Source organism: Ictidomys tridecemlineatus, chromosome 4, assembly GCF_052094955.1.
Source record: "Ictidomys tridecemlineatus isolate mIctTri1 chromosome 4, mIctTri1.hap1, whole genome shotgun sequence".
Taxonomy (NCBI): domain Eukaryota; kingdom Metazoa; phylum Chordata; class Mammalia; order Rodentia; family Sciuridae; genus Ictidomys; species Ictidomys tridecemlineatus.
The window spans coordinates 194,298,456-194,322,966 of NC_135480.1; the positions used below are offsets into that span (position 1 = coordinate 194,298,456).

Genomic DNA, 24,511 nt, shown 5'->3' on the forward strand with positions numbered 1-24,511 from the left:
TACATAAATATATATTTATGAGCCTTACTAAATCAGAATTGCCTGTTTACCAGACATTTGTAAAAATGATGGCAAGTATCTGGCACATGAGCCATTTCTCCTACATCCATGACTGACATCACCAATTAATTATGGAGTCATAGAATTTTTGCTGTTAAGTTTATTGCAGCCTTAGAATCCTTCTTAGTCCAAATTCTACTAACAATTAGGTATTTGCTAACTTAGATGAAATTTATCTGTTGTTGTTTTTTTTTTGGGGGGGGATATTTTTAGAGAGAGAGAAGTATGTTAGAAAAGGGATTAAACTAGAAATTAGGAAACCTGCCTTTCATACCCACAAATTGTTAGTCTTGTTTTTGGCTGAGTCATTCATCTTTCTCTGGGCTACCATTTCTCCAATTGTAAAAGGAATGCTCTGTAAACTAACCAACTTGAAGTCCTTTTTTTCCCATATAGTTTGAAAATATCGGAAGTATTTGGGTCAGTTTACTCATCCTATATCACATTCCCGGAAGGCTAGTTAACCTGCTAAACTCATCACCTAAAATTTTTAATGAAACACTTTACTACATGTTGTTCATATTGTTATTTAACATCCCAATATTTGAAAAAGATTTTCAAGAAGATGATGCTTGTACTTGAAAGTGAAATTTTACTGGCTATGGATACCCTGTAGTAAGGGAATATGGGTTGCTTTCTCTCTTCTTTCAAACATGAATTACTGGGGAATGAGAGGTTTGCAGGGGTAGAGAACTTCAGATTTTTATCATATGAGCAAGAATGAAATGGGCTATTGACATCAGTGGACTGAAAGTTTGGCCCCAATAATCTCTTAATCCAAAGGTAAGGTGACTTTGTGTAGATAAGGTCAGATACTACTTAAGAAGGGTCTGGGTGAGCAGAGATAAGCAGCATCCCCAGAACCCTGTTCACTTGTAAGTCCAAGCTCTAGAATAAGCACTCTCCTCTTTATGCCGCCTGCCCACTTGGAGACAGTTATTTTAAGACTCAATTCCAGTAGACTATACAGAAGACTCAAGTGGCTATTTAAATTCCAATTAATGAAAAAAAAATTAAAAAAATAAAAATTAAATTCCTTAGCCAATCTTATCATATTTTAAGTGCTCTGTAGCCAATGGCTAGAGCCTACTGCACACAGGTACACATGTATAGAAAATCTCCATCATTACAGAAAGTCCTATTGGACAGTCAGGGCTGTACTACAAGAAGGCATATTTATGATACTTTGGTAGATAAAAGTCCTAAGTATATGCTTGTGTTAGTAAGAGAAAATGATTTCTTTCTCTCTAAGCTTTTGATTAGTGCTAACTAAATATTCAGTAATAGCTAATTATAGGAAATATGGCCTGGAGCAAAGATTGTTCAACTTCACCCTTGCTTATTCTCATCATAATGGTATACAGTGAGACTTTAGCAACCAAATAAATATTTCACTTGTGGATCATTCTTTAAAATAATATCCTTGTTCTGATCATTACATAGTTTTGAATGAGTGAATAATAATGTTGGTTAGAGAGTGCATCTCATGCTATTACTAATTATTTTGGTTAATTATTAATAAACACGCTTAAGTTTATATAGCATTATAAATGAACTCATTATCCCATTTTGGGAGGAGTATTACCAAAGTCTTACCTCTTACTAAACTAGTTGTAATTTTACTTGATTTCTTTAGCAATATTTTGATCTAGAAGGACATTTAATACTTTTTCAGGTTTCTGGCTGGTTAAGTTTTGCTGGAGGAGGTGGGTCACTAGGGGGCGTGGCTTTGGGGTTTATATTTTGTTTCTGGTGAGCAAAGCCTCACCCAGGGTTCAGAGCTATGGAGATAGCAGACCATGGACTAAACCTCTGAAGCTCTGACCCAAAATGAACTTTTTCTTCTTAAAGTTGTTCTTATCAGAACTTTGGTCACAGCAACACAAACGCTGACCAAAAGCTGGACCTTGAGTGCAAACACTCATATCCTTCCTTCAAAGTGCAGAGTAATCATTGTTCTGTTCAACATCCTTCTCTTGTTTTCTTTTGTGACTATATCCATTTTCCAAGCCTCTTCAATCTTCCATGTGCACCTGAAATTTATGTGGAACCTTATAAACTTATTTTATGCAATATCATGAATGATTATTTGTAATTTATGTAATTGTATTGGTTTAAAACTAATTCATTACGTTAAAAAATACTTTTTACAACTGAATTATATTGCCATTGGAACATTTAGTCTGCAGTCTTACTGCTTCATAATATTCTATATTATTTACACAAAAAAATTATTTTCATGGTTATAGCCACTGAAGTCATACTTCCTACCAAACCAGACAACATCAGTATACACATCTGTGATAGACCAATGTGAAAGTGTCTCTGGAATACATACCCAAGAAGGTGATCTAAGAGCCATAGGGCATATTCATGCGCAATTTTATTAATTATTATCAGAATGTTCTCTATTGTATTTTACATTGCTATCACTGGGAATGAATATGCCAGCCTCACCCAATGTTTGCTCATAACTGATAGTATATATATATATATATATATATATATATATATATAATGTTTGGCCATTCTACAAAGTTTAAAGTGTTGACTCCTAGGAATTTTTGATTAGGAGAAAGAAAAAGAAAAATTGTGAAAACTTGAATGTAAACGTAAAATGCATCATTGGTAGTTTTAATCACAATGTTTAAGATCCTTTGGTTGTAATCAGCAGAAACTGATTTTGGATAACTTTAAAAAGTAATAAAAGTAGGAGTCCAAAAAAATCAGTTTTGAAAAATGACGAAAACTAAAGAGGTTCCAGAGATCTTTGTAGCAGAAATTAATGGGCCACTTTTTTAGGGTTATCTGCCATCCTCAGACCAGGTATCACCCAGGAAGGCTGATATCTACAGGTCAATAATTAATATCTCTGTTGGAAAACACTTTTATTTTTATACTCAATAATCATTTGATTATTTTTTTACAACAACTTTTACAGTTGTAAAATGGCTCAAAGACAATGAAAAATAGAGGTACATGAGTACAATAATGAGTACAATAGGTGAATGTCCAATAATCTTTTTATGCCTTTCTACTTTTTTATGACATGTATGAAATAGCAATAGGAATGATTGTGTATGCATATGCAACCCTATCAAATCTTTCATTTTATCAATCTCTTGGTTTCCTTTAGACTATCCTCTCCCACCTATCCACCGACCCTTGTACTAACTTCCTGTCTGCCTGGTGTGTGCTGTATGTACTCATAAGAGCCTACAGAGGTTCAAAATGGCCAAATGTGACCCAATTTAAGCCTTGAGTTGTGTCTGATTTGAGCTGTAATGTGGTCTCCAGACATGGTGTGAAGTTCTGAATGCTTCTATCGTTTGTGCCCATTAACATTGTTCAGGTTTCAAGAGTTTCATAATATTTTCTGGTGAATTTCTATTGCTTCATTACCAACTTGCTTATGGGTTGGTCAGAAACCACTCAGAAGTCAGAGTGAACTGTAATCGATATTTCCAATGTGCTTGACTGGCATGGTAGTTAAGGGAAACATCTGGTTTTCATATTACAGTTCTGGGTCTTACATGCTCTGATCTTGAACAAGTTTCTTGAACATTTTGTGACGTAGCTTTCTTATCTGTAAAACAGGGATAATGTTTGTAGTATCTGCTACACGAGGCTATGGAAATTAAGTGAATTAATACATATATATTACTTAGAAAAGTTCCAGACCCTTGATAAATCATTAATATTATTAGCTATTATTATAATTATTACTTGGAAACATAGGATCTCAAGAATTAACTTTGGGGAGCGAGGCAAAGATTAGTGATTAGTTAATGTTTACTCCCAATTTTAAATTATTCCTTGGTTGCAGGAATAATGAATGAAGTATCCTGATAATAGGATGGACTGAGCTGATATAGACTCTTTTTCTATTACAGAAATATAGAAATATTAGGGGGAAATGCATCATAATAAATGTTTTGAAAACTATAGCAGAAAATTAGAAAAAATAGAAATGTTCATATGACTCATTAAAAAGAAATTATTTATAACAAATGCAGGAGGCAAGACCATTTCATCATGGGTAGATTTGGTTACCCAGATGTGGTTCTCCTTGCTAGAATCAGAGCTGTCAGCAAAGAAGGGATAACCCACTTTGTGAAGTTCCAAAAAGGAGTGAGAAGTTAGAACTGAGCAATGAGGACTGCAGAGGTCTCTTTGTTGTTGAAAGGGGATTAGGAAGATTCTATCAGTGTCTAAGAAATCAGGAGGACACTTCTAGACCTTTAAATATGCAGAAGAAATCTCCTGAAAGTGTTGAAAACATTCAGCTCTGTATCATCCTTTATGGACATGGAGTTTGAATTAACATCCTCCACATTTATTGGAATCCCAAGATCAAAAAATAACATTAAAAAAATCAGGTTGCTCTTCTGATTTTCAAATAGTTAAAGGAAAACCACTGTATAAGTCAGTTCCATATTTAAGGTTTGTGATCTCTCATAAGGAGCAAATATATTTTGATAAAGATGAACTAAAATTAAAAAAATTATAAAGCTTAAGGAAAGTAAAAAAGAATACATATATAAATTAGCATCCCCTGAACTTGAGATAATAAGATAATCTGAGAATGATTTTAAAATAAGCATTGAAATGAACAGATAAACAATAGAAACCATAATAAAATAATAGAGTCTACAAAACAAAGACACTCAATTGAAACAGAAAAAAACAGATGTGAAGTAAAAAATTTAGTCATGAAATTATGAAAACAATACACACAAAGAAGGAATACAAAAGTATAAATTTGCTCAAACATTTTTTAAATTCAATTTAACTCCATAAATAGTGCTCACTTCGGCAGCACATATACTAAAATTGGAATGATACAGAGAAGATTAGCATGGCCCCTGCACAAGGATGATGCACAAATTTGTGAAGCGATTCATATTTAAAAAAAATTCATAAATACAAAATCTGTTATGGTTTAGTAAAATTACTTTAAAAAATTTTGTGTAGCTGTAGATGAATACAATACCTTTATATTATTTATTTATCTTTACATGGTGCTGAGCATCGAACACAGTGCCTCACACGTGCTAGGCAAGCGCTCTACCACTGAGCTACAACCCCAACCCTGGTAAGTTACTTTTTATGCTTATATTTTACTCTGTAGGTGGTAAAGGTTAACATACTTGGGAGTGAGAGAGTTTTCAATATACGATATATGATAATAATGTATTATCTATATTTTGAAACTTTTCATTTAGCAAAAACTGATTTTGCATATCTTCTGATATTAGCTCATATGAGCTTTATTCGTTTCTTTAAAAAATGATAACAGCAATTTATTTGAACTTTCTTCTATGGATACGCTGCTTTTGCTTCTTGATAGAATAAGAAATAATGCAAAAATTACACAATATTTTGTGCAGGTGTGAGTTTTGCTGAAGGCTAAAATACCAGAAGAATAATTGTTTTGTCAAAGAAAATGCATATGTAAACTTTTGACATATGCAATTGTCCTCAAACAAAATTTTTTTTAAAAAAACCATTGCCTATATAGCTAAAGAAGCTTCACTTTTATCTGTTTAAAATAAATGGATTCTGAATGAGCTTAAAAAAAAACTAAAAGCTAAAATTAAATTAAAGTCTGGGTCACAAAATAACTTAGCCAGATTACTAATCTAAATGATTTTATGGTCTCTTCCAGCTTCTGCAGAGCTGATGGTGGCTAAAGAAATGAGCCAGAAATTCCCCCTTCTCTCTGCATTATTGTGGAGTATCTATTGCTTAAAAATTACAAAGCCAGCTCTCTCAAAGGTGCTTTTAATTCCACCAGTTATTGTATCAGCTTCATGTCTTTGGATTTTTCTACAACTTCCTGTGCTCTTCTAATATCAGTCAACTCCAGGGGGCCTGCTTTTCCTCCCAAACCACCAAATTTTGAGCCCTTCCCTTGCATCCCCTTTTCCAGGCACTGGGGACTCCTGCTTGCCATCATGGGTGGCTTCAAACCAGTTGACACTAGCCAGCATCCCTCTATGCAGTAGCTCACCAGAGGGTGATTTAGGAACCAATAAAGGATGGCAAATCACTTTATGGAAATTAGCTTTTAATTATTCATTGGCAATTTGACTATAATCCAGCAGGTGTCCTGATAGGAGGAAGATGACTTAATAAGTGGATTTTTTTTCTTCCTCTCTGTAAGATGCATTCAACACATCCCTTCCCAAATTCACCTGCAATCATCTAACTTGAAGTTGCCTTGGGAAGAGCCATTCCATCTCCTCCAGGATAAGCGGTCTCAGTAAAGATGCTGTCATTCATTCATTCAAGGATTTGCCTACTCTGCTGATGAACTGTTTATGGAAGAGACAAGAAAAGTGACTGACTAAAAAGAGAAAAAAAATATTTTGATATTAGGTCATATTTTAACCTTTATTCCTACATCCATTCCCTGGAAAATAGTCAGTGTGGTATTATAAGAAAAAATATAAGTTTTGGGCTGGGGATGTAGCTCAAGCAGTAGCAAGCTCCCCTGGCATGCGTGTGGTGTGGTGCTGGGTTCGATCCTCGGCACCATATACAAATAAAGATGTTGTGTCCTCCGAAAACTAAAAAATAAATATTAAAAAATCCTCTCTCTCTCTCTCTCTCTCTCTCTCTCTCTCTCTTTAAAAACAAAATAAGTTTTGAGCAGGCTGACCTGGATGAACTAAATACTACCAGTTATAGGCTGTTTGGCCCCAGCAAATCAATTAACCTTCCTGAACCTCAATTTCTTCACATGCAAATATTGGGATATTAAAGTCATGAATAGTGAGTGAAAACACAATGTAAGTCCCTGCAAAATTGTGGTTTTATAAATGGCAGAGGATATAATCATTGTGCAGCAAATTCTCCTTTGAGGTTCTCGGAAGGCTCCTCTCCAACTGTCTGGGAGCTGAAGACACTTGGCAGTTTACACACTGACTTTTATTTTACATATCGTTTCATCCAGGAGGTTTGGAGCACTGAATTCAGAAACTACTCAATAACCTTATCAACCTTCACCTAGCATTGGAAGGCCTCTTAAATGAGAGGCATGAAAATGTAAGCTTTGTAAACATAGAATCTACCCCCTTCTGCTGTAGGACCATGGGCATGAATAAAACAAAGTTGGATCTGTGAGAAGCCCTCTTCCTAAACTCTGAATTGTTCTTCAGATATAATTATGATAATTATGACATCCACGCATCTTAGACTTTGAAAAACCTGTTACCATTATGTGTTTATACATGGGAATTAAAGAGAAGATGAACAATGATAATCTAAGCTTTAACTTTGTATACTGGTTTCAATTTCTTCTCTAATATGACCCTTTATGTCTCACTAGTAAAAAGTCAGGTGAGGTGTTATTTTCCTCCTTTTTCCTGCAGTGTCTTTTACTTTCTCCCACTTTCCCAATGTTTCGGTTTTCTTTTCCATAGAGTATGAAATATTTTGTTAAAATGCAAAGAAGACATAATACATAAAAGTAATTTGGTGTTTTTTTAAATATGTTTCACACTCTTTTTTCCATGATATCACTTCTTATCTCCCTAGCCTTCCATCATTATCCTTTTGAGGCTGTATGATTTGCAATGGTGGAAAGGATTGATGGTCTATCTGGTCTATTCAAAAGTTCATTATGACCAGACAGGCGTAGATTCCATCCCAGGTTTGCTGAATCTCATTCCTGTTTAATTCAGTGAGAAGCACAAAGAGCAAATGGAGAAGACATCTAAGGCCCACTGTAAAATCTGAGCGAGAGAAAGGCAATGTTTTTTCCCAAGGGAGAGAAGCTACTATGATTTACCTGTCCGCATCAGTAGGGGGGATTGGGGCTGAAGGATTTGCTTTCCTATTTCTCTTCACAAATCTGACACTTATTCCATGTCTCCTGGAGAAAAGAAAGGGATCTTTATTCTGTTCAAGACAGAGTCAGAGCCAGAACCAGAGAGAGAGAATTCATCAAGAGAAGAGACAGGAGCCAGGTGCAGTGGCTCATGCCTCCCAGAGGTTTGGGAGACTGGGGTAAGAGAATGGCAAGTTCAAAGTCAGCCACAGCAGAAACTGTCTCGAAATAAAATATAAAAAGGGGCTGGGGATGTGGCTCAGTGGTTAGGTGCCCCAGGTTCAATCCCTGGGAGAGAGAGAGAGAAAAGGAGAGAGAGAGAGAGAGAGAGAGAGAGAGAGAGAGAGAGAGAGAGAGAGAGAGAGAGAGAGAGAGAGAGAGAGAGAGAGAGAAGAGAAGAGAAGAAGAGACATAAAAAGTAAAGAGACTATAGCAAAAATAGAGAAAACAGGCAGCAAGGAAAAAAAGAGGGGGTAGGGGTGGGGAGAAAATACCAGAGAAAACAAGTGAGTAAGTTGCAGAAAGACATAGACCTGAAGGGAGGAAGAGATAGTGGAAGGCAAAGAGATGGAGAGGGTTAGGGAGCCAAGGAGGAAGCAGAGAGACAGACGGAAGAAAACAAAGAAAAATAGAATCATTTAAATTCTTGGGACAGATGGCGAGTGCAACAGTGAAGGGGCAAGGAAAATAATACTGGGTCAGAGTCGACTTCACATTATATTAGAAACCTTGGGAGGAAATCATGGTAAAATTAAATCTAGTGGAATAAAAAGAGGAGGAGGAGAGGGGAAGGCATCAGACAGATGGGCACTGGGACCAATGTCAGTCAGGGATCAAAGGGGAAAATACTAGCAGAGGCACAGCATGAACTTAAAAACCAGAGGAGAGCAGCAGCGCCCCAGGGCTCTGGAAATGTTTGGGTCTCAGATCTGGGAAGCGGCCTAAAGAGGAAGTGAAGTCAAACTCCACCCCCCCGCGAGGGTTTGCTGGAGCTTGGAACAGGTGTTGAGCTGTGACTTGGGGTGAGGAGGAGGGGGGCCTGGACTCTGATGTTGGCCCCCTCTTTCTTGCACAGTTTGATTTGAGCAAATTGAATAGACACTTGGGATCTCCGTCTCTCTGAAAAATGTGAGGACCTGCCCAGGAAACCTGTGAGGCCCCTTCTAAATCAGAGGACTTTGAAACCTCAACGTTAAGGCCAAGGAGCCAAGATGCGTAAAATCTGAGGTTTGTGGATGGCTTGATAGACTGAGCTGTGACCAGAGCACCAGTCTGGAAAGTCTGACGGCAAAGAGCCTTGCAGTTGACACAGGGACAAAGGAAATGGAGCTGGATTCTACTTTGATCTCTGCCAGGAATTCCTTGTGTGACCTTGGAAGGCCCCTTGGCTGGCCTTCCCTCTGTTTTCTCAAGCATGCAGTGTACATGTGGGCTTCTGTTGGGGGCTGGGGAAATGGTGCAGAGTGGTTGGACCACATCCTGAATAGCCTGCTCAAATGCATGCAGGGCAAGGCATCAGAGGAGAGGTCAGGTGGGGACAAGGAGAACCAGGAGAGTGCCTTGTTCTTCCTGAAAGGGTGGGGGATTGAAAAATTGCAAATAATTATTGCAAATAATTATTGCCAGTATGTGTGGGCAGAAGAGTCAGGCATTACTAGGTCTTGTAATGTTTATGGGGGAAACTTGGATTTCTGACTTGTATGCGAAATGCAATGGGCAAACAAACCTTTAGTAAGGATTTTAGGCCAACAAAATATGAATGGGGCCACCAGGTTGCAACATGCAACATCTAGATAAAACATTCTTTTGAAATGGATGTTCCATAGTTTGAGTTCTAGGACTCAATAACATAGGAATGGTGAATTCTCAGATATGAAAATACAAACCAAAGATAAATTATCCTGGGAGTGGATTAGGAAACATGTTCAAAACAGTTTTCTCTTCTGTCTTTACTTTTGCTCTTTGATTGGTTCAATCCTTCCAATTTCGGTCCAAAGCTCCTAGAATTAGTGATTCTTTAATGCCACTCATGTCTCCTTATTTTCAATTCCTGTCTTTGCTGTTTGTGGCAGTCTCTCCCCACTCCATTTCCAAGTCCATCTCTGTTTTTCATTCCCAGTCATTCTTTATCTCCTTGCTGCCTCCATCCCCAGCTCTCTGTCTGCTCTCCCTGACTCAGAGCTCCAGGGTAGCACCAGCCCTAGTGTCTGAAGCCAGTGAAATTCTACTATATGGGAAGTTAAAAGCATCTCTGCAGTGGGATATTTAATCATTTGAATCCTTGATAGGAATAGTTCTTTTTATGTCTTCCAGCCATAAATCCAGGCTATATCTAATCTCTGATCTCAGAGAAAAGAGAATGAACCAGCTGAGAGTGTAACTAGAAATGAAGCCCACAGAGAAGGAAGTGGAAAAGAGACCGCTTTATCTCTGCGTGCACACGGCACGGTAGCAGGGAACCAGCGAGAAACAGGGAAAGGAGCTGTCTGTGGGCAGTCCTTCCTCATCAGTCTGCAGCACCCCTTAACATGCGTGAGGTCCCCCTCCTTTTTAAAATTATCTGATTTCTGTCCTTCTGTCATCCTGAGTCCATCTCCAAAAAGCCCATTGATGCTGATCCTTCTCTTGCTTGGATGAGCCTCCTTTGTCATTTGCTTCCTGATTTTTTATTTTCTCTAGTTTCTGCTTCTGCCCTCAAATATTTTGCTGTTGTTCTCCCCAACAGACATGGAACTACGTGTAGTCAGAACAGTGTGTTTCTCAGCCGCCTCCCACCCCTGGTCCTCTGTGTTCTTTGTATATCTGGCATCTGGTGGGGACTCTGCCATTGGCTTGAATCAATCTCTCTCTCTCTCTCTCTCTCTCTCTCTCTCTCTCTCTCTCTTTTTCTATTTCACACAAACACATGAACACATCACATACACACACTACATTAGTGCTCCTTTCATTTAACTTTCTCTGGTAGAGTTTACAGTTTACCAGGGTTACCTGGCATTTCCAGTAAAATGGCTATATTTAGGGCATATGCTACATTATGGTATATTACTAAGCTCTTTGAGGCTAGAATCCAAGACCTGTTTCCTTCTACTGCATCAGAATACTCCTTAATTCAGGGCTTAAACTGAGGTTTATATCAAATTTCTTGGGAGTGAAGCAGCTTGAATTCTAATCTAGCTGTCAACTTCACATCATCTATGTAAACTTGGTCAAGGTACTTAAAATCTCTTGAGCTCAGTATTCTCATTTTTAACATAAGGGCCCGGATGCTTTTTCAAAACCATTTGCATCTTTAGATTTTATAATTCTATCTGAATTTTTTTTTTGTCTGAACCCAAACGATTCCTCCTAGTAAAAGCATCAAGAATATATGGCTCTGCTTCCTTGTTTGGGAGTACATGCTACTTAGGACCAGGAGCAGAAGACAGAACAAGGTTAAATGTAGTACAATAAAAAATTAACAAAGCAACAGCAACCCCAGATGCACGGATCCTGCTGGGAAGAAATATGGCCCAAACCAGCAGGTCAGCTGGAACTATGGTGCTTTGTAGCAGCAGAGAAGAAATCATACACCATCACTGTGGTGTCTCCTCAAGTTATGTTCATTTGGGGGCCTCCATCTTTCTCATATGTAAAGTAAAAGCTTAGAAAAAGTAACTTTTTTTTTTAATTTTGCTGTGATGGACATTCCAGGATTGGATAAGAGGCTCTTAAGACTACATAGTATCAGTCCAAATTAGTGTGGAATTGAAAGTCAATTTGGTGTATGCATCATATACAGCAACCCATGTAGAGAAGGAGGCTAGAAGTTGGGGTTTGGGCCTCCATCACTCAGCACAAGAGTGTATATGCCCAGCCCTCACCCTTAACTGTAATTCTATAAAACTCTTTTTTTCTTTCCTATATGCTATAAACTTCCTCCTCTACATTTTGTTGTCGCTGTTGTTCTTTCCTCCTGTCTTGCAGAGACACTGATTCCTTGTTTACTTCTAATACTTGAAATAAAGAATGTTTATTTCAGATGCACATTCTTTTTGACTGTCAACACACTTAAAAGAACATGCTCAAGCCATCAAAATCACCAACTAATTTAAGAATAAGAAATACACACACACCTTGCAGACAAAAGCATCTCTCCAGAAATATGTTTGCTTTCTGTGATTAGGGGAGAAAAAAAAATGTGTCTAAGTATGTGCTGATGTATTCTAAAATCTCCTTGTCTCCACCTATTCTGTTTTTCTAGTTAACATTATCCCTGTCTTCTTAGGTCTCCTCCCTCTCTCTCACCCACTGCCCTGTTCATTTCTTTGCATTTCTCTTTTCTCCGGTCTCTTGTCTTTTTCTCTTCTGTTTTCTTATCTCCATATGAACTCCCTCTTTCTCTTCATCTTTTTGTAGATATAAAAAGAGAAATGAATATAGATTTAGATACATGGAAATGTGTTTAGTAGTTGTAACTCAGCTGTGCCTCTAGTAAAGTTGATAATCATTTTTTAAAAAATCAGTCCCTCCTATTTAGTAGAATGATTTCCTATTCCCTCAACCTGGCAATCCCAGGCCTGGATACATCCCCAGCACAGATGAAGCCACGGATCATCCGAAAGACACACACTTGAAAGTTCACAGTGACACCATTTGAGATGGCCAGAAACAGAATTAATGCACAGAGGTGAAAAGCAAATTGTTTGTTGTTACACAATGGAAGACAACATAGGCATTGGAACAGGCAATAAGAGAAAAATAGCAAATGCTCTTTTGTCCTGTAGGTACTGATAGATCCCATGCAATTTTACTGTAATTTTTCAGCCGCACCCCACTTTACTATGGTCCTGCATAACTCCTCAGATATCCTGGGGACAATCCATCTAAAATTTGTGGCACCCCCAGGTTTGATTTCATCACACTAGCCCATGTGGTTATGAAGACTTCCACTGGTTTTCTTTTCCTGGGAAGAATCTGTCTGCCTTCTACAAGCCTTTTTTTTTTTTTTTTTTTTTGTCCAGTGAGGCAGCTCAGAAAACACCCTCAGGGAAGAGAGCAGCAATTCTCCTCACGTGGGGAGTGCTTTCTTGTCTCTGGAAATTCATTCTTCTACACCCTTTACCTTCCACACACTTCTGATCACTTATCTTTTCTTTCTTTCTTTTTTCTTTTTTTCTTTTTTTTTTTTTTTTTTTTTGAACTAGGGATTGAACTCAGGGGCACTCAACCACTGAGCCACATCCCCAGTCGTCTTTTGTATTTTATTTAGATACAGGGTCTCACTGAGTTGCTTAGTGCCTTGCTGTTGCTGAGGCTCACGATCCTCTTGGCTCAGCCTCCCAAGCTGCTGGGATTAGAGGCGCGCAACACTGTGCCAGACCTTATCACTTTACAAATACGTTACTGCTTTGATTTGTGTCTCATGGCCAGTGGTTTCAACAGGAGCAACAGCTTACTGCTACCTTCCAACTCCTAGCCTAGTCTTCTCAGGTTTGAATTTAAGTCTTTCTACATATGAATTCTGTAAACTTAGGCAAAACCCAAACTCACTTCCAGAATTTATAAATTAAAATGATAAAATCTTCTCCATGGACCAGTAGAAAGACTAGATTCACTGCAATAATCTACCTTACCTTCTTAATATTGGCTGAAGGATGACATAATTATTTAAAATTTAAATCAAATTTATTTAAACTGATACAAATAAGAAAGTAGAAGGGTGGATGTATAGGATCAATACACAATGTGTGCATGTAAGAAAATATCACAGTGAATCCCATTAATCTGTACCCAGGTTAAACATATTTAGGTTCTAAGCATTTATCATTTATTTATGATGAGAACATTAAAAATTAGGTGATGTTCAGCAAGAACTGGGGAAGTCTCTGAAATGGGTAGTCAATCCTCCTAAGTCTGTCCCTGGTGCTGGGGAAGGTCCACACTCCTAGACCCCATTCACTTGCCAGTGGCCAGACAGTGGGAGTTTGCTAACTCTGACAGATTTGTGGGACCGGTGATCAAAAGATGGCATAAGCTAGTCCCTGTATGGTGACTCAGCCATAATCTGAGTTCATAGCCTCCCCCAAACCAGTTTAACACTCATGTGGCACTAAGGCACACACTGCTATGGGAAGGACTTGTGGCCCAAGACAGCTACAGGCAACTTCAGCTAATGCTAGCCAGATTAGAAGACTAACAGACTCCAGCTATCTGTCTTTCCTATCACCAGGGGCTGTTCCAGAGTCTCTACCCATGGGTACTGGCTTGGAAATGGATGCCATTAGGATCTGTCCAGTGAATGAAATCTCACTTCATACTATGTTGTCTAAGATTGAGCTTGTGTGGATGAAGTCAGTTCCTTGGTCACTAAAGCTCATGCAAACTAAGCTGGATCACTCCTGAGTATCATAGCTCAGGGACCTGCCAGTCTCAGAGGTGAACCAAGGAACACAATGCAACTGGCAGTGACACAGGTTAAAACCTGAGTCTACCCTGTCAGGGCATGCAGGTATTTGCCTGGTGCTGGATTAGTTCTAGAGATGTCATTGGTGAGGACCAACCTGGGGATGGTTGTGCTGCCCAAGGTTAGGGGAGTGACTTGTGAAAATAGTCCCTTGATAAATTGGGTCATACCTGATTCTCACAGCTACTGGGACCTACAAAGTCTTCAGGGGTGCCCCAGGCCCACTCCAAGAATAGCAATGATGTGGGCCAAAACTTGAGCTCCCTACCTGAATGCTGGCTTCAGTGTGGTGCCTGAGAAGGTCTAGAAGCTATGTCTATGAGCTCTGGCCTTGATTTGGGGACTTTTTTCCACCTGGAGATGAGTCTCATTGTGGCTGGCTCAAAACTGAGTTTTAAGCCAAAGTCGTATGCTACATTTCTTTCCCTGTTTTCCAGTGAGTGGAGTCTTGCTTCCTGCTCTGTCACCTGGTATTGGGGGACCTGGTTTGGAGCAGTGTCTTTGCTGCCTGGGAAACACAGCTCTAGCACCTCTGTGTTCAGATCTTGGCCTGAAAGTAAGGGTGTGGAGCTCTGTCAAGCATATGCACAGATTCACCATGAAGGTTCTGGTACCAGGTTTGAAGTGCGAACTTAGTGCCTTCCTCCTCCACAAGTGAGAGGTGTCTCTCTCCGGGCCCCTTATAGGTGGAGAAGAGCTGATGTCTGCAACTCTTTTTTTTTCTGTCTTTTTAATGCAGCCTTTCTTTTTACCTTGCTAAAATCAAGCACTAGTTGATTGATCAGTTGGCTTCCTTAGCACTTATAAAGTTACTTTTGTGAGTGACTATCTGTTCATACTGCTGTCTGGCAGGATGTGATTGCTGGTGATCTTACCCACAGATTCTTGTTCTGCCCAACTCAAGAATTTTTAAAGATGGCACCTGTTTGCTATAAATTCCAAATCATAGAATTTTATGGGCCTATTACAAAACAAGAACACAAAATTAAAAATACAGAATTAAAAATAATGTTTAGGAAGGAAAACATTCATAGTCAATTCAAATTTTTATAGTTCCCAAATCCATTAAACAATGTAAATCTCATTTACAAATTAACTTTCTGAAATATCTGTGTAATAATTTTCTTTAGTTGTTTTTTTTTTGCCTTCATTTGATCATGACTTTCTATGACAAAGTTGTTTAATATCCTCTAAAGAGAGAATAAAATGTAATTTGATCTTTTCTCTAATAATGTTACTTGAAATTTGTTTGCATTGAAAGATAGTGGAAAGAAGTTTTTTGGGGCTTCATTAATTATTGTAATGTCATGTAAATTTTAAGATTTTGACCAAACTTGTGCAAGTCTTTAGAAACATTGTTTCAAATATGAGGGATAAAGTTGAAACACATTTTAGATTTTCCTTAAAAAATAATCTCACATCCTTTTTGAGTTTACAATATTAAAAAAGCATTGCTGAAAGTCCTATCTAGACTAGACTGGACCAGAAACAACTTAAATATTTACAAATGAGAATCTGCATCATGTAAATAGAGTTTACTTCAACCCAAACACTGTGTTGTTGCCTCACCCTCTCTTTATTCAGATCTAAAATGTTCATGCTACATATTACCATCTGACTCGGCCGTTTTTGGCCTGCTACAGCAAAAAGTATCATAAATTGAAAGGTTTTCCAATAAGGTCCATTGTTTCCTAGTTCTGGAGACTAGGAAGACTAAGACCAAGCTGTCAGTGAATCGAGGTCAAATGAGGGCCTGTTCCTGACTTTGAACACCTTCTAGCTGAGGCCTCACACAGTGGAAGATGCAGAGCCTCTTTGATGAGGGCATAATCCCATTCATGAGGGTTCCACTCTCAGGACCTAGTCATCTCCCTGAAATCCCACCTCCAAATACCACCACCTCAGGGGCTAGGATTTCAGCACATGAGTTCAGGGAAGAAGCCAGACATTCAGATCCTTGTACCCCTCCACATAAGTGGATATATTGCATAAGGGAAGTCAGAGTGTAAACAGCTGTTTTCATCAATTATTGCTAAAACATTTTACTTTTGATATTTTAACAATAAAATACACGACCAGGTGTAAAACTCCTGGGACCTCGGATGGACTGATGCAAGAGAGTAGCTCTGAGACTCGAGCCTCATTAACTTCTCATAGAACCCACCTGGTTAGTAGCTGTTATTCATGGCTGTTTCTTCCCAGAGTAAAGCCAACAGCTCTCCTGCCTGCTCCACCCTGCCCCTCTGGCCTTGCCAACTTCCGACTGTTTGACCAGCTGTTGGTACTACAGCCGCATTCGCCAAAGTGTTTCCTGAGACACTCGCATCTAGGTCTGAATCTTCTACTATGATAGACACAAGCCACCTGTGGCTGTTAAAGCTTAAATTAGAAATTAATTTGAGTAAATTGTAAGATAGCTTATTTGTTGCACTAGCCATTTTTCAAAGATTCCATGGCCAAATATGGCTGGTGGTCACCATCATAAATAAATTAGAACAGATACTGAAAATACCTACCATTATAGAAATTTTTAGAATGCGTTGTCATTCTAATGACAACCAGAAAAATGTGAGTTTCACAATCACGTAGGTTTGGAAGATGATGTGTATAACATATTTCTTTGATATTAATGATATGAAAGTGTAACATATGTCTTGCCATGAAAAACTCCATCTTACCCAACTTTTCTTAAAAATCTTGGATAAATGAATCCCTTATCACTCTTGTTTGCTGGTTTTGTTTCGTGTTTTGGATTCTTTATCATAGTGCCTAGGGTCTTGCCTCACAAATCCTAACATACAAGCAAAAGAAAAAATAATCTATTAAATGAATACGCAGTATAAAATTCTTTACATTTATTATATCATGCAGCCCTTATAATAATTCTATACAGATAAATTAGTCATCTTTTGCACAAAAGAAATAAGGTTTTCTGAGTTAAGAAACTTGCTGAAGTTCACAGAGAAATAAACCTGGCCTCTGGGCTCTTGACCATCCTTACTTTGCCTTGTTCTTCAGTGACGGACTAGGGCTCAATGCGAGGAGTTTTGCAGCTAGAGTGCATCTAGTGCGTGGACATGGCTCAGAGTCCTGGCACAAGTCACAAAGGATTTTTTGGTGGTGGTTGTGGCTAGGTAGACAGGAAGGAAAGAGTTGCTTTTAGAATAAGTGTAATAACTCTGCCATCTTTTTATCATTTTATAATGTTTGATAATGTACAAAGTATGTTTTCTTCCAGATGTTATAAAATTGGATCTGATTTTTTTGAGTTTAGAAACAATGGTAATAGACTCTGTAGCCTCATATCACAGAAAGTGTCCCTGAACAGGTTGAAACAGATGTAGGAGAAAACTAAGAATAGCAATGTAATTATGTGCTCTAAAAAGAAATTTTGAAATTCCTAATGAGTCATCTGAAAACTTGGAATTGTCTTGTCGTAGGAAAGATTCTTTGGTTTCCACTGAGACAGAATGTAGGGTGGGGTAAAGCATGTGATTCACCTACAGGATCATTATAAACATGATGATCTGTCTCTATGTCTGATGTCCTCCCCTCAGAACTCCCGAGAACTCCTGAATCCAAAAGAAATCTATGAAAGATATATGGTGAAATGGCGAAATTTATCAGATTCAGTTTAGATGAGAGACGGTGAAATTGCCAGTGTACAGTATAAGATTAAAATCCTGAAGTCCAGATTACATTCTGTGTCTAAAATATTCTAGCTAATGAAATTAGTCCAATTTGCCCAGCCTTCCTCATATTAAATAAATAACCTCCTTTCTGTATCTGGGTTTCTGTATTTGCCTGTCTCCTGTGCAAATATCCACATACACGTATTACACACACACACACACACACACACACACACACACACCTGTCCTTCTGGCTTTAACAGCTAATTGTTGAAATGTAAACGGGGATGGTAATGATTCTGTAAAACTATATAAATTGGATGTATCTTTACTATCCATATTCTTCTTTCCACTTTCTCTTTTTATTCTTTAGCACCAGAATTCAAGTTAACACAGTCAGGAAGGTGGATTGCCTACAGGCAGAAAGCCCTGGTTACATGGGGCTTTAGCATGACCTGTATTTGACACAACTTGCCTCGGGCAATAAGTTTGGGGATGAGGCAGTATGCATCATGTCAAAGTGTTATGTCCCTACAAGCCCATAAGAGATTCTTTTTTCGAAGACAGGTTGCTCTTCCTCTACTCCCTGACTACACTTGAGCAGCAGTTTTTGTCATTTGGTAAGGTTATCGAAAGAAATATGAAATTGCCAAAAAGAATGTGGCACTAACAGATTGATAGTGAGAGTGTGTATGTGTGTGTGTGTGTGTGTGTGTGTGTGTGTGTGTGTGTGTGTGAAGTGTGTCTGTTATGAGAATTGTGTGTGTGCATGCACGCTTCAACAAGAGGGGACTTTGTGATTCCTTTGTTCCAAAGGGCAGTTCTCCTTAGAAGTGGCCAATCAGTCACTGTCACTGGGCAAGGAGAAGGTTGGGGAGGGAGTGGTGGGGACATGCCAAGTTTGCCCAGAATACTCATTGCACAGGACGATCCCCACAGCTGTTGCGCACCCAATGTAAATATGGACAGCCCCATTCATCACAGGGCTCCCTTCTGCAGCACACGTCCAAAGAACAGCAATGATTTAGTGCCTGCAGCTGGAACTGCTCTATGTTTCTCCAAAACAGCAGCGTTTAAAAATGAGGAGGTGGAAATGGAGAGGAGGCAAGGGTTACAGTGAGGGAACAACTAATTTCAGTTTCTCAGAAGAAAGGAGAAGGGTACCAAGGGTGAGCTACTCTGGTGGATCACCCGCTTCCTTTAACTTCAATTTTCTTCTCAAATTCATCGGCTTCAGCGTAACTCAAGCTAAGATCTGGAATCAGTATTGTCTGTGTCTTACTCTTTATCAATTGTCCTGATACCAGGAACACATGGGTTTCAGGACCTCATCTTAAATAGTATTGATCCAGAGCTACTAGAGAGTTCTGTGTGGACAATGCACAAATCCAGCAGAACAAATAAAAAGTCTATTTTATTAAATACACATATCTGTCATCCATTCATCCAGCAAGTAGCTTGTAGTATCTATCATATGCCAAGTTCTCTGCAGATTATAGCAGAAAGTAAAAAAAAAAAAAAGCAAAATACTAACACAAGAATGAAATCAAAACATAGAACCACTCCATGAAAAATAAATATTAGTAAAAGCAGTGGACTCACAAAACAAAATACGATTTTTTATATCCATCACACAGTAAATGCTCAGTGAACACTGAACCCCAGAATAGAGAATGTGACCATGTTTTATGGGGGGAAAATCATTTTTCTTTGCATATGTGATAAACTTTTTCAGAAGCATTCTCTGAACAGAGACGGAGAGAAGACTATTTCAGGTTCCCCAGAGCATATGTTTTAATACAGTAAAGGAACCATAAGAGATCACAGTTGGTTGTTAGAAAAACAACCAGTGTAAGTGTGATGGATAGGAGGGAAGGAAGAAAAAGAGACACAATTCTGAAGCCTATGTGGAGAGTTGAACCTGTGGTGGGTGGTGATTGACTGCCCCAGGGTGTGGCAACAAGAAATGAGAAGGTGAGAACGTTTTCCAACAAGTCAAAGAGATAATTTATAGGACACAGTGATCTTTTTGATGTGAAGGTTACCTTCCCTGAGTTCCAGTCTTGGGTTTTGATATGAAATACATATTTTCTCTGGCCTGGTTTCCTGATTCTGCCACTAAGGACCACTAGGAGAAGGCAGAAGGTGAGCAGAAGAGACTTGTTCCTTATTAGTTTGATGCTCTTCTTGCGAGAATTGACCCGAGATAGAATTTTACTCTGGCAGCATCATTAGTTCTAGAGCCCTGCTTCCTTTAACATTTATATTGATCCTCCTCACAGGCAACAGGGGGACCTGGCCAGGCTGTCTTCTCAGTGGTCAGGGTCCCCAAGTCTGTGACACATCCTCTCTGATGCTGTACGTCATAACAACTTCTTCAACCTTTTCTTTGTTCTTCCAATGATTAGTGAAGCCTTTAAGCATGTTTTCCCTTTCCCTCCAACATTTGCATTATTGGTCCATTATATTAAATATTCCCCTTAAGATTACTGATCTAGATTCTGTTTTCTTGCCTTAAACCCTGACCAATGCAGGAGTCACTGATGATTCCCAGGAATCTAGTGTGTGGGTTTTATGAAACACAAAGATTGTTGAAGATAACAAAGGGAAGCAAGAATACACACTGAACTTCATTTAACACAGTACTTGTGATGGACAGATAAAAATATGGGTCTGAAGACGTTCTTCACCAAGAGTCACCATGGTTTCCTGCTTCAACAGTGCTTGGACGGAACCTGTGCTGGACTCCCACTCTGCCCAGCTGCTCGAAAGCCAGCAGCCCTTTGCTTGGACCATCTCAAAGCTGCTGCTGCTGCTCCAGCGCCACCCTTCATGAGGACCGCATCCCCCTGGGAGGTGCTCCAGAACCAGGACTCTGAGGCTGCCATCAACTGCCAGAGCAACCTCGAGCTCTAAGCCTCCTATGTCTACCTCTCCATGTCTTACACCTTTGACTGGGATGATATGGCTTTGAAGAACCTTTCCAAATACTGTCTTCACCAATCTCACCAGGAGACGGAATATACCAAGAAACTCATGAAGCTGCAGAACCACAAGGTGGCTGAATCTTCCTTCAAGATATCAAGAAACCAGACCGTGATGACTGGGAAAGTGGGCTAACCACAATAGAATATGCTTTACACTGGGGGAAAAGTGTGAGCCGATCACTTCTGGGGCTGCACAAACTGGCCACTGAAAAATGACCCTCACTTGTGTGACTTCGTTGAGACTCATTACCTGAATGAGCAGTGGAATCCATCAAAGAATTGGGTGATGGTGTAACCCAGGTGTTCAAGAGGAGAGCCCCAGAATATGGCATGGCAGAATTTCTCTTTGACAAGCACGCCCTGGGAGTCAGTGAGAATGAAAACTAAGTCTTAGGGTGACTTCCCCATAGCCATGGAAGTGACTTCCCTGGTCACCAAGGCAGTGCATCCATGTTGGGGTTACCTTCACCTTTACTCTAAGTTGTACCAAAACATCCACTTAAATTCTTTAATTTGTACCATTCTTTCAAATAAAAAATATGGGTCTAAAGTAGAAGAGAGATGGTGCATTCAGAAGGGACAATAAAGAAGTGATAAATATATAAACAAAGCACTAGCTAAATCTTCACAATAAAGGAGGACACTCTGAGAGATACATTCTATTTTGACACTATCACAGAAATGTGGGAAAATACTGAAACTGCTTCAAAGAGTATTGACTTCTCCACCTGTGATTTGGATAGAATCAGCAACACCATGACCTGGACCAATATGAGGGGTGACCTCTTACACTAGAGGATCTATCCTGAAGCCTTCTGACTTTACATGGAATTTAATTTGTTTCTCATATAATTCTTTATTCATGTTATTATGTCCTCTCTACATCTGTTAGAAATATGGGAGTCCAATAGAAATCACACAGGTATTCCAAATTAGATCAGCAAAGAAAACTTTGCCTCTACATAAGAATGTGCTACTAAAATCATCATCATCATCATCATCATCATCATCATCATCGTCTCACAAGCAAGCTCACTGAGACTGGATACAAACAGCATTGATCCCCTAGAATGCAAGGTTCCATACCCAGTTCTTCATGGGAAGAGTGCTATGGGGTGTACACTCTTCCCAAACATTGCCTAGATTTTGCTGTCTCCTGTTGTGTTATTTAAAGAAGTATAGTTTTAGTTGATCCCACCTTCTTTTGCTCTCCTGTAGTGGGAAAGCTTTCTTGGGGTGCATATATTCTAGTATATATGCAGCTCTTATTTCTGAGGTTATTATTTTTCAACAGGGAGATTTCTATCTCTGTTGATTAGGCTGATCCTTTCCAACACCTCATTTGTCAAGGTGCTGTTCAGGTGTGTGGACTTTGGATCTGCCATATCCATGGCCTACGGTGGTCTTGTGTAACTTGTTGCTCTTTTTATGCAGCACCCTCTCTTCATTTTGCTCTGTTTCCCCCCCCCCTGCTGCCTTTCTTACATCCCAATTTTACATTGAAGGCTAGATAATATATTCTGAAAACAAATCACTGGAATTTCTCACAACTGGTACAACAGAGGAATCAGTATTCCAAGGAGATTTTTCAGGATTAAAAATATGACTTTCTATTAAAATAATGTAGATATATAGGGTAGGCAAGGTGATGGAGAGACTTAGTGTTTAACTCAAGGGTTCTGAGCTTCCATAGTTGTGTGTGTATTAGGAGCTGTATTTTGTAAAAAATTAATGAGAATTTGGTTGTGTGGAGGAGTAAAAAATGTAGAGAACCACTTCACCATGGTGGTGCATTGTGGCAGATATCTGGGAGTTTATTGCTGTAACTTCAATACCCAATAAAATGCATCTCTCAAGACGACTATGTACAAAATTTTTAAAGTATCTGCCTGGCTAGGCAAATAAGTATATACCATACTTGAAGAGGAGAGTGAGGTTAAGTATAATTTTAGGGTTTTGATGCTGGGTAACAGAGAAGGGTATTTCAACTGTCTCTCTTATAGAGCCTGGAGCTAATCTTTTGAGAAGCTTGTTTTTCAGAGAAAGAAGATGGGTTCAGGTTGGCAGATGTTAATTTTGAGCTGATAAACAGAGAGGAATCAGAGTGGCAAGATTCAATCAGTTATTGGAGATGCATGAATCCATTTGTTTTTCTGAAAGAAAAAAAAAACATGCTTTGTTCAAAACTCTTGCTGGAGACGGCGTGTTGAGTGTATGTGCAATTTATCTGATGTTCCCATTTAGGATACTATTTGAAGACCGGGAGTGAAAAAGAGATACCCACTCTTAGAACTTTAGGAAATGAGGTGCTTAAAAGCTGTTATTTTTGCTCCTAAATAAATCCCATGAGAAAATCCAGTGTTCTGAAAGCCCAACTAGAGTTCCTTTGATTGAAGTGGGAGAGGAGGATGCTTGATGCTCTTTGGATGCAGCACCCTCTCTTCAGTCTACCACCTGCTGTTGCAGGTGGCTCCTGAGACCCTGCTATGGAACGTGTCTTCCCAGAACATACCTGGAAAACCACGGAGCTAAGTTTTGTTGCATGAAAACTGGAAGTAACCGAAATCCAGAGACCTGGAGTCACTCAAAGTTATCTAAGGGAAGCGATCGCAAAATCCAGGGCAGATTCAACATTTTCTCACCCTAGTGCCATCACTTTATGTCATTCAGGATCAAACATTAATGCACCAAGTTCTGAAAAAAAAACTGCAATTTCCTGTGCAGGGAGTCTGCTAGAGGAATAGCAGGGTACCCTCCTTTTCACAGAAAATCGTTTTTGACCACTTCAAGCCAATTTTGCTTTTCCTTGCCAAGATTTTCAATCAATCCCATGTGTTGTCTAAAACAGTAATGATGACTTAAGCCTAACTGGTAAAGACTGCTTCACCGGGAAGAATTTTGTGTGTGTTAAATGACTAATGAAGGCAATCTGGATAGACTGTGTGGGTGACTGCGGGACAGATGTTTCCACATGTGGCAGTGGAGCAGAGACAGAGCCTGGGGTGATGAAAAGTACAGTGAGCTTGAAGCCATAAGACCTGGATTCAATCCCAGCCCAGCCTCTACCACATACAGAATTTATCAATAATTAGCTCTCATGTAGTATACAGAGACCTGCACATATGGAGGTAAACATTAAGATAAATGATCACCAAAATTTTGTCACTCAAAAAAAAAAAAAGTAACTTTGTTTCAAGCTTGCATTTTTTTAACAGAAGAATATAAAACAGGAGTTTCAGAGTCTGGAAACAACCTAGAAGATCACAGGGCAGTCTCTTTATTTAAAATACTCTGACAGGGATAGTTTCAGAAAGTGATCAATCCTAGGGAAAGCCGTGGGTTGGTAAAATATTTGGTTCCTGTTTGGCTTTCCATTCTAGTGCTTGAGCCCTCGATGAAAATCCAAACTTGTGTCAATGCTTTTGAGATTATTTATTTAACTTATACCATGAACACTCACTATGCTAAATATCTGAGATCTGTGTAATGGAAAAGACAATGCTAAAGAACAGTAGATGTGAGTTTTTTGATTATAGTATCATGAAGCCAAGATAGG

At 39.0% G+C, this 24,511-nt stretch overlaps 1 non-coding gene and 1 pseudogene across 1 annotated transcript; both read left to right on the forward strand.

Annotated features, from left to right (window-relative positions):
* Positions 1-4,863: 4,863 nt before the first annotated feature.
* LOC120890232 (U6 spliceosomal RNA) lies at positions 4,864-4,970 on the forward strand. Its single transcript, XR_005734473.2, has one exon. It is a non-coding gene; the product is annotated as a U6 spliceosomal RNA (small nuclear RNA).
* Positions 4,971-20,635: 15,665 nt separating this feature from the next.
* On the forward strand, positions 20,636-21,342 carry LOC101955650 (ferritin heavy chain pseudogene; annotated as a pseudogene).
* The last annotated feature ends 3,169 nt before the right edge of the window (positions 21,343-24,511 follow it).